Source organism: Montipora capricornis, chromosome 7, assembly GCF_036669925.1.
Source record: "Montipora capricornis isolate CH-2021 chromosome 7, ASM3666992v2, whole genome shotgun sequence".
NCBI lineage: Eukaryota > Metazoa > Cnidaria > Anthozoa > Scleractinia > Acroporidae > Montipora > Montipora capricornis.
Genome location: NC_090889.1, coordinates 33,380,692 through 33,390,691, shown reverse-complemented (window position 1 = coordinate 33,390,691; position 10,000 = coordinate 33,380,692). Strand labels below are relative to the sequence as shown.

The 10,000-nt window shown below is 36.7% G+C and overlaps 2 long non-coding RNA genes across 2 annotated transcripts; both read right to left on the bottom strand.

The window, feature by feature from the left end:
• Positions 1-1,395: 1,395 nt before the first annotated feature.
• Positions 1,396-5,647, bottom strand: LOC138056482 (uncharacterized). The gene is made up of 3 exons (XR_011133468.1): positions 5,605-5,647; positions 2,467-2,538; positions 1,396-1,697 (listed from the first exon to the last, which is right to left on the bottom strand). It is a non-coding gene; the product is annotated as an uncharacterized lncRNA (long non-coding RNA).
• A 1,828-nt stretch (positions 5,648-7,475) lies between these two features.
• LOC138057846 (uncharacterized) lies at positions 7,476-9,104 on the bottom strand. Its single transcript, XR_011133731.1, has 2 exons — positions 7,806-9,104; positions 7,476-7,768 (listed from the first exon to the last, which is right to left on the bottom strand). It is a non-coding gene; the product is annotated as an uncharacterized lncRNA (long non-coding RNA).
• Between the last annotated feature and the right edge of the window lie 896 nt (positions 9,105-10,000).

The following is a 10,000-nucleotide window of genomic DNA, read 5'->3' as shown; positions in this document are numbered from 1 at the left end:
AGCACAAAGGTAAAAAGACAACAAATAACTTCTTTCTCAACCCAGTATCAATTTCATATTTGACCAAAAATAATACTTATTCTTATTATGGAGTGTTTACTTATCAAGGTAATGATTGTTCCCAGGAGTTAAATACATGTACATGTATATCATTGGTTGCACTGTATCGCAAAGTTGAAATTTAGTGTCCCTAAATCCAGGTTTTCTTAAAAAAAAACTACACAATGGACCACTACAAAAGTTACATGTGACATGGCTTGAGGAGACTGTCTGAACTAAAGCCCCCCCTTCCCCCTTCAGTGTGGCTACATTGTTTGGAAGCAGCAGGTGATCCATCTTTAACAATCGTAATAGAAAACAATCTTCTCTGTGGTGGTGGTAATCCTTACACTTGCATCACAAAGAATGATGACCTCCGGCCAGACGTTTAGTACTGAACCAGAGCTTGTTATCTAGAGAGCTGCCCCAAAGGATGACAGGGGAAGGGGGAACTTAGTTGACAGTGCTTAGCATCTTCAGTGGATTGTACAGATTTGAGAGTCAATGACCTACATGTAATTTGTCAGCAGAGAATGATGTTAGTCATTGCCTGCCAAGATCATTGCATTTCAATCCCCCATAAATTTTGTCATTCTAAGGTTTGCTTGGCTATAAAAATGGTTTTGTCACTTGTTTGGAAGTTCTGTTGGTGCAGTAATCACTGTTCAAAGGACATTTTTCTGAGTGCATAAACTACACGTACCTCTCCAGAGTCACTGAAAGTATGTTGCACTGTAGTTTGTTATGCAGTCAAACTCTGTGGGTGACACATTTAACACAGACCCAAGCAATTCAGTGGTTGCCTTGTTGACTGAAGATCAGCAACATAACGTACATGTATAATGTAAGGTCACCATGTGTCATGCATGATCAGTTTGTTGAAGTCAGCTGTTCATTTAATTTCCTGCCTGTTTTATCAATACAAGTGGGCACACAGTCGCAGAAGGTGATCTTATGAAGTGCTCTCATTCTCTTGTTCTGTTCATTTTTGTCCTCGACATTTATCAGCAATAAACATGTGAGCAGTGACGTCTTATCAAGAAAGCTGTTGAAGCTCTTAACAATAATGTTTCCTGAAGTGTGGCTAATGTATAAATAATGCATCCAGGTCAAGTCTGTAATAGTGGGCTTGGTGCTAAGCTGTACAGTTCTAGTTGTTCTTGTCATCATCATCTCCAAAGCTGTCAGGTGTGCAACACAAACTATTTGTGTTCTTCTTGTTAATGTCCACTTTCTTAATGCTCTGTTCAATTAATTTTTAGGGAAGCAGTTTTTTGCATTTCACCCACTCCACTCTAGTCCAACAAACCCCTCCTCTCCTCTCCTCCACCACTCACATGTGTGATTTTCGTAATGGTCCATACTCAAACTACATTAGTCCTTAGACTACTGTACACACTTGCATGCAACTTTGAAAAGTCAATGCTTGAAAATTTGAAATCCTTATAATGTGTGGCAACAAATCATTCTCAAGTGTACTATATAATGAGCTCTTTAAAAGTGAGGCATTCACCATTGGTGAATACAGTAATATTGAACTTGTATGCTATGAATTTCTTCTACCTCTGTGTCCCTCTTCCTTTTTCCCAAAGAATGATTCTCTTCTTCTTCATAATGACTCAACTTGACATCTTGAATTCCTTGTACAATAATTTCTCCTGTAAAAAAAAAATAATTATGGAGAAAAAAGTTAAAATTGAAACCATCATTTTATGTGCACAAGGGTGAGATCACACCAAGCAAGTATTTGGTCCGATTAAAAATTTAGAAGTAACGAAAGTATTACTACTTTGGGCTTTCACTTAATTCAAGAGAAATACACGTAATTTCATTGCATTAGTCTTTAAAACCAAGGTGTATAAGGGCCAGATGTAACATAATTATCTTATATTGTAATTCCATTCGGAAATTAATTCCCGTTTACAGTCTATATTAATAACATTTACAAAGTACTACAGTAAAAAGAAGAATAAAGGAAAAATACAAAACCTTAATTGATTAGTTTGATGAAATATTAATTGGTTGTCTCTAAAATAACACCATTGCATATTTAATTGGACTATATATAAAAAGAAATTTTGGCAAATTGTAAAATTTGGAATGTTTTGGACATAACACTCCCACTTAATTTATGATATACAAAGCCATGTAAAAACTAATAACCAGACATTCCTAAATAAACAAAAATTTCAGGCAGTGCAATCAAGTCATAATTAATTAGTGTTATCTAAGGATCACCAATCTGGCTGCAATCCGACCTTCTACATGTATGACACTTTGTATGACTAGAACTATTTCGACGACAAAAGGAGGAAAGTAAATTCCATTCGACATGTACAATGTAGTTGTGGTGTGGAAACAGTTTCCAAAAAGTAGGCAGAAAAGGCGTTTGCTTAAGACATAATACAAAATAAATGAACTCCCTACCATGGATAGAAAACTTATTTCCTTGTTCTTTGAGTGGTTCCTCTCTTCTTGACAAGATTCTGTGTATTCTGTCTGTATTGACAAAACAATGGATAACAGAATATTATTATTTTCCCATCAAGGACTTGACACTTAAATACATGTCTCTTAGCAGTTAAATAAACACTAAGGTTTAAAAAATCAAACATAGCATTAAAATTTAATTATTCAGTATTACACAGAAAAGGCTGTGTCTAGATGTTAAGCAGGGTGTCTAGAAAACTAAGACCTAAGACCTACATGTAACACCTAAGACCTAAGACCTAAGACCTAGAAAACTAAGACCTACAAAACTTAAGACCTAAGACCTAGAAAACTAAGACCTAGAAAACTGGTTTTCGGATTTAAAAGATCCATTTGCCCTACTGCTAATAAAGTTCATGAAAGCAAATAACAAATATTCCGTTACAGAGGTAAAGAGTATTGTGCAGTTTGTACACGCGCGTCAAACCTGGAAAATGTCAAGCGAATTAGAATTGTTAGATCGATGTTTAATAAGCTTGTGAGTGGGCCCTATTTGGGTTTCACGTAGGCTTAGTATTGCGCGAGCGCTTCAATAGAAGGGCCTGCCCGCAGGCTAATGTTTAATAAACAGATGTTTCCCTTAACAGTTTAGTTTCTACTTTTGGTTACAAGTCGTAAAGCATGTTTTATCTAGACGCACACCTACATGTACATGTAATCACAATCAGTCGTTAGTCAAAAGAGAGAATTACCTTGTTCTCTTGAAAGAAAACAATAGTGAAACCTGCTACCATAATCCAACGAAATTGTATAATTTAATATACGACATCGTGTATGGTCGTGGAAAGTGTCACTTTCAAAGAAATATAGGCATAGTAACAGTAACCGTTTGCCTTAACTGAACCACTCATTCATCATCTCTAAATCAACAACGTACATCAACAATTACGAATTTCTATATTAAATTCGAACAATCATGGAACAAAAAACCGTAGCTGTAACGTGTATTTATAACGTAACCTTTAACAGTAACTTTTTACCCTCAATTGAGACTCCCTTGACAATCATGGAAAGAAACATCCAATTTTCCTCTGACAATTAAAAAACAATCAGGCATCCTTATCATTTTTTTTTTTCGAGGAAAAGTCACGACAATTCAAGCATTGTAGTTTGAACAAAGCTTGTGTCTCAAAAACTGTAACGGAAATCATATCACGAGGTCCATCCATTAGTTATCCATTATGATGTTTATCAAAGTAATATATGTGCTAACGTTTGAAGTACCCTGTGTTACAAACAAAAACCTTAAGACATTGGTACAATTTCGCCCGAAACCTTATCTTGTGATCTATTTCTTGGATAGCTTACCGTGCTTTGACTAGTGGACGCAGGGACTAGTGGGAGGGGGGCTGGGGGGCTTTAACCTTGTGCACCTAACCCTAACCCTAACCCCCTCCCCCCCTAATTTCAAGGATAAAGATAAAATTGAAAAGAAATAACAAAATGTTGTGTCTCTGGCACTCTCTTTCAAGCCCGCCAATTGACAATACACTCCGCCGTCCTTGGAAATGAAACGTTCAGCGGTTTTCAATTTAGTGCTGTAAAATCAAAACTGCAGATTGAACTCGTCTCCAATCAGTCGAAGGAAACGAAACATGTGTAAGTGGATCAAAACACACGATCTGAAAGCGGGCAAGGTCAGGTCAAGATTGATTTTAATTGGTTTTATGTCTTTTCTAATAGACTGGCAAATTTGATTTCTTGGCTGCGTGCCATGAAATCACAGTTTTCACATTATTCATTAATCATTCGGTTTTCCTAAGGAGCCTATTACTTCTTATTGGCTATGAAACCAATCAGGAATCATAGTAAAGCAAAACCAAAGCAATTAAAGTCCCGCCCTAATATTAAATTTTCGGCTTTCGTAATTTCATGTTATAGTTATTGCCAAATACTACCGGATATGGAATTGAGTTCAGATAAAAAAAAATAAGTAAGTAGTTCGCCAATAAAGTCAAGTGCAGGATTACAAAGATGACTGTGGGTTACAGCTCATCGAATTTGATTTAATGACAGGCAGTTTAAAAATCAAACTTGCCAATCTGGTGAAATTTGGATTTTTTTTTTAGGCTTTATTTCCTCTTTAGAATTCTTTAAATGTCTCACATCTTTCGATTTTTTCTTTAGATTTCTTTAGATTAACTTTCTTTGCTTTCGAACGCCACTTTTTTCTTCCTATTTCAAAAAACTAAATCACGTGTAAAGCAAGCTCTTGGTAATACAATAAAAACATGATATACTCTATCAGCCGGAACAGTGTCCCTTTCATGAATTTTGACACTCTATTGAAAACCGCTCTAATTCAAATACTTTATGCATCATTGCAGCCTAGCTCCATTTGTATTAAATTTGAAACCCAAATTAAACATCGATCTCAGAATTCTAATTTGCTTGACGTTTTCCAGGTTTGACGCGCGTGTACAAACTGTACAAAACTGTACAATACTCTTAACCTCTGTAACGGAATATTTGTTATTTGCTTTCATGAATTTTATTAAAAGTAGGGCAAATGGATCTTTTAAATCCGAAAACCAGTTTTCTAGGTCTTAGTTTTCTAGGTCTTAGGTCTTTGAAAATACTCTGTGTCCGGCAGTCTGATGATTTCTCAATTTTGCGTCATCTTTGCAAAATTTTCAATATTCAGTCATAATGTTTATTGAGACCACTAAAAAGTTGTGAGTTACATAGCTGTGAATCTGTTGAATTGGCTTTAAATTTTCACTGTGTTTAACTGATATACATGTACATGGTACATGTACCTGTTGGTACTTGTCAGAATAAGTGAATGCTAACCGTTTTAAAATAAGTGCTTAGACTTAAATACAGATCTTTGGCACTTCTCAAATGTGTGTTTAAAACCGTACATTATACTGTTTAACAGCGCTTAATAAAAAGGGAACTTTTAAAACGTGTCGGCCATTTAGTGATTTGTTCAAACCTCCTACCGGCTGCTGATGATTATTAATTTTTCAGACACTTCCTACGGAAAAAAACCTCTACCAAGGAGATAGAAAGAAGTTTCACTTACTGAAATTGTTTCCTACATAAGATATTAGAACACGAAATTATCTTTACCTGAAAAAAACGATCAAAAAGGAAACCTGCTATGGTCGCCGCCATGTTGAAGGCTGAGAAGACCCTGGGAACGAGGTTGTTCCATACGTCAACACACAGGTAACCCAATGAACGCGACTGGAGGAAAATCATGGAAAAGCTGATCAAAGGTTTGAGACCACAAAAACACAATAATTTTCAGAGAAACTTTCATTTTTTCCCATATAAGGGGTTCTGATCTTGTGAGGAGACCTCTCTCGTAAATCTTGTTAATATATGGACGTCTCCTTGCCCTTCCTATTAGTGTTTTGTCAGGAGCCCGTTAGTATGAGCTAGCAACAAACCTATATCCCTGTCACGGCGATTTCACAGACCGATTTATTTTTAGATTAAATTTCCCGCGAATGAGACTCCTGCAGGAGCCCGATGACCAGTTACTGGAAACCTTAGCGTCATAACATCACAGAACCGGAACTGCCTTTGTTGTTTTGTGGCAAAGGTGCTGAGTCCAAAGATAGATGGTCTCTAAAAATGCAGTGACATATACCCCGTTCACACTAAAGCTTAAACATGTTTAAAACTTGTTTCGTTAAACAGATTTAATAAGACTGGCCGTTCACACTGCGGGCGTGTTTAACAAAACACGTCTAAAACCGTGTTTAACAAAACTACCTCTCGAGGTAGTTTAACAATCGTGTTCATGACGAGACGCAGCGGGGTCTATCTGGAAGTATCCTGATGGAATGCGGGGTTTTTATCCCCGCATTCCTTTCATACTTGAAATTCGGTACAGTGGTGAATGTAACACTTTGAAAGCCCAAAGCGTTAAAGTCTGCCTTCAAGCTGTCAGCAAATGTCTTGTTAACGAAATTGGTTGACGTTTATTTCACTCAGCAGACACATGAAAATTAGAACTTTAACGATGGAAGACAACAGAGCTATTACATGTTAATTGAAAGTGTCGTTCGCACCAACGTTCGGACGTGACTCAGGATCTTTAAATTAGAGAGACTCATCTGGTTGTTGGTTTTTGGGTTTTATATTTTGTCCAAAGAAAGGAATTTACATAGCAACGACAAAGGGTTGACTGTCGAGAAAAGCTGCGAGATAATAAAAATTATGCGAATACTAATACACTTACACATACAAGCGTAAGCGTGTATCCCAAGGGAAAAATGTCACTTTTTGTTCTTTGCCTTTCGCCTTTGTTTAACTCGGGTGCCAGACTGAGGGGAACTTTGAAGGGTCTCTCTCTTGATTCTTCCAAAAGAAATCTAAGACAATTTCACTCTAAAACACTCTCAACAAGCATGCCAGCAGACGAACGTCCTGATTTGACTTGAGTGAAATTCTCAACTGTGGATCGCGACTTGACAAGGAGATAATTTAAAAACAAATCGAGAAGCAACATTTTATTAATGCTCTTCGTTACCTTTGTAGTTTTATACGCCGGTGCATACAATCATTGCTTTTCCCGTCAAATATTTATTTCGACGCCGCTAAACCACGCTTTCATTTTTAATTACTTGGTGGGTCATGAAATGCCACGTATTAAAAACTTGCAGAACCTAAATGACATTAGGAAGTACAATACGCAAAATGATCTCGCTTTTTAGATGTAAACTCAAGGAGCTACACCAATGCGTAAATTAATTTAAACACTAGCCAAATTATATTCAGCTTAAACACGTCTTCGTCTTTAATTTTGCTCGGTAACATAATAAATCGAATGTTGTGGTTCAGCGTTGTCTGTACTCCTATCGACAACGATATTAATCACAGTGGTCACAATGTTGACCTGTGATGACGAATATCGTTGTCTATTAGAGTACAGAAACCTCTGAACTACATTCTATTTCTTTTTTACCACAATATTCAGGGAGGAAGGCATGTTCAAGTTTGGATTCGAGTTTATTCATTCAACGTCAAAGTAAATGTTTATTTCAGAGCGTGCCCAAGATCAGAAAAAGAAAGAGCGAAGCGTTGTCAAAAACTTGCTAGCAATATGATTGGTTTATTTCCCAAAATGACGCGAACAGCGTTGTCAAGACTCTTAATTAGTCAATCAGATAGCGAGATTACTGGTATTTGTTGTCTTTTTTTAATTTCTTGCTATTTCGTAACACTGCTTCAAAAAGTACATTATAAAAAGGGCATTTCGTTGGGTGTCTCGAAAACGAAGAACCTAAGACCCTGAAAACTCGAAAAAAGTAACTCAAAACCTTCAACCCTAGGCCTAAAGTTGGTTTTTAGACCTAGAGTGTAACAGTGTACATCCGACGGGAAATGATGGTGCCCGGCCACATGTGGAGAGTGGTTACTCAGCTAAATATGGCGGATCGCCTAGCTTTCACTTTGAAACAAGTTGAAGGGAATGAAGGACTTGAACTTCGCTTGAGGTGACTCAAAAAACCAACTTTAGGCCTAGGGTTAGCCAAATTGAGGGTTTTGGGTTACTTTTTCGAGTTTTCGGGGTCTTCGGGTCTTCTTTTTTGGGATACCCCATTTCGTTTTCATTGACAAAAATTGTATTGCTTGTCTGCAAATTGCTCACCAGTTTGCATTCGATTAAACTCATCATTGTCATAGTTCAAAATGAAATTTGGGTTAAAATCATTTTAACCCAGTTTGATTCTTCATTTCCTTAACTCAGTCAAGAATAATTAAAATTGCCACTATAAAAGAAATAAGAAAGTAATAATCAGGAGACACTAATCATCATCCTCTAATATGTACTCAGTATATTCCTTCCTAGAAAAACATATCCGAGCAGGTGTGGTTGTATTTTATCACTGCCTAAAACCACACCTAGTTTTTACTCAGATTAACATGATTTACTTATAGAAATGTCGTAAATTGCAGACAAAAACAAACAGATAACTCCAATTCAAAATTAGTGCTACCAAAAGCTATTCTCGATTTGATGCAGTACACGTGGGCAAAACGCCTTAATGAATATTAGTAACTTTAACCAATATTTCAGACATCATCATTAGTAACCAAGCTGTTACATCAGGATAGGGCTGCTTAAAGTCAACAGTAGCACACTCCGACGATACATCTGGATGCCACTATCAACCTCATTAGTAACCAAGCTTTTATAATAGGACAAGAATGTTAAAAGTCAATAGTTGCACACTCCGATGACACATCTGGATGCCACTATCAACCTCATTAGTAACCAAGCTTTTATAATAGCACAAGAATGTTAAAAGTCAATAGTTGCACACTCCGATGACACATCTGGATGCCACTATCAACCTCATTAGTAACCAAGCTTTTATAATAGCACAAGAATGTTAAAAGTCAATAGTTGCACACTCCGACGACACATCTGGATGCCACTATCAACCTCATTAGTAACCAAGCTTTTATAATAGGACAAGAATGTTAATAGTCAATAGTTGCACACTCCGACGACACATCTGGATGCCACTATCAACCTCATTAGTAACCAAGCTTTTATAATAGGACAAGAATATTAAAAGTCAATAGTTGCACACTCCGACGACACATCTGGATGCCACTATCAACCTCATTAGTAACCAAGCTTTTATAATAGCACAAGAATGTTAAAAGTCAATAGTTGCACACTCCGACGACACATCTAGATGCCACTATCAACCTCATTAGTAACCAAGCTTTTATAATAGGACAAGAATATTAAAAGTCAATAGTTGCACACTCCGACGACACATCTGGATGCCACTATCAACCTCATTAGTAACCAAGCTTTTATAATAGGACAAGAATATTAAAAGTCAATAGTTGCACACTCCGACGACACATCTGGATGCCACTATCAACCTCATTAGTAACCAAGCTTTTATAATAGGACAAGAATGTTAAAAGGTAACAGTTGCACACTCCGACGACACATCTGGATGCCACTATCAACCTCATTAGTAACCAAGCTTTTACAATCGGACAAGAATGTTAAAAGTTAACAGTTGCACACTCCAACGATACATCTGGATGCCACTGTGAACCTCATTAGTATAACCAAGCTTTGACAATAGGAAACGATTTTTTAAAAGCAGCAGTTGCACACTACGATGGTCTATATGGATCCTACTCTTAACATCACCAGTTCCAGCTGAAAACTGATCACTTAAGTTATGCAGAAGAGATTTAAAATATTGGAAGAGAATATTCCCCAATTTCATCAAGATTGGCCAGAATGCCACGTTTTGTGTGACCTTAACGCAATAACAATATTGATACCTTTGTTGTAAAATATTGAGACTACATTCTACATGTATTTACTTCCTACTAGATATACTAAAGCCTCAAATGATGGAAATTTGAACGACGCTTATATTATTGTCGAAAGAAAGTCACAAGCCTTAGGCTCAAGCTACACGTAATTTGTTCCAAAATGTCATTGATAATGAATTAAATCCTGGAAAGCCACACA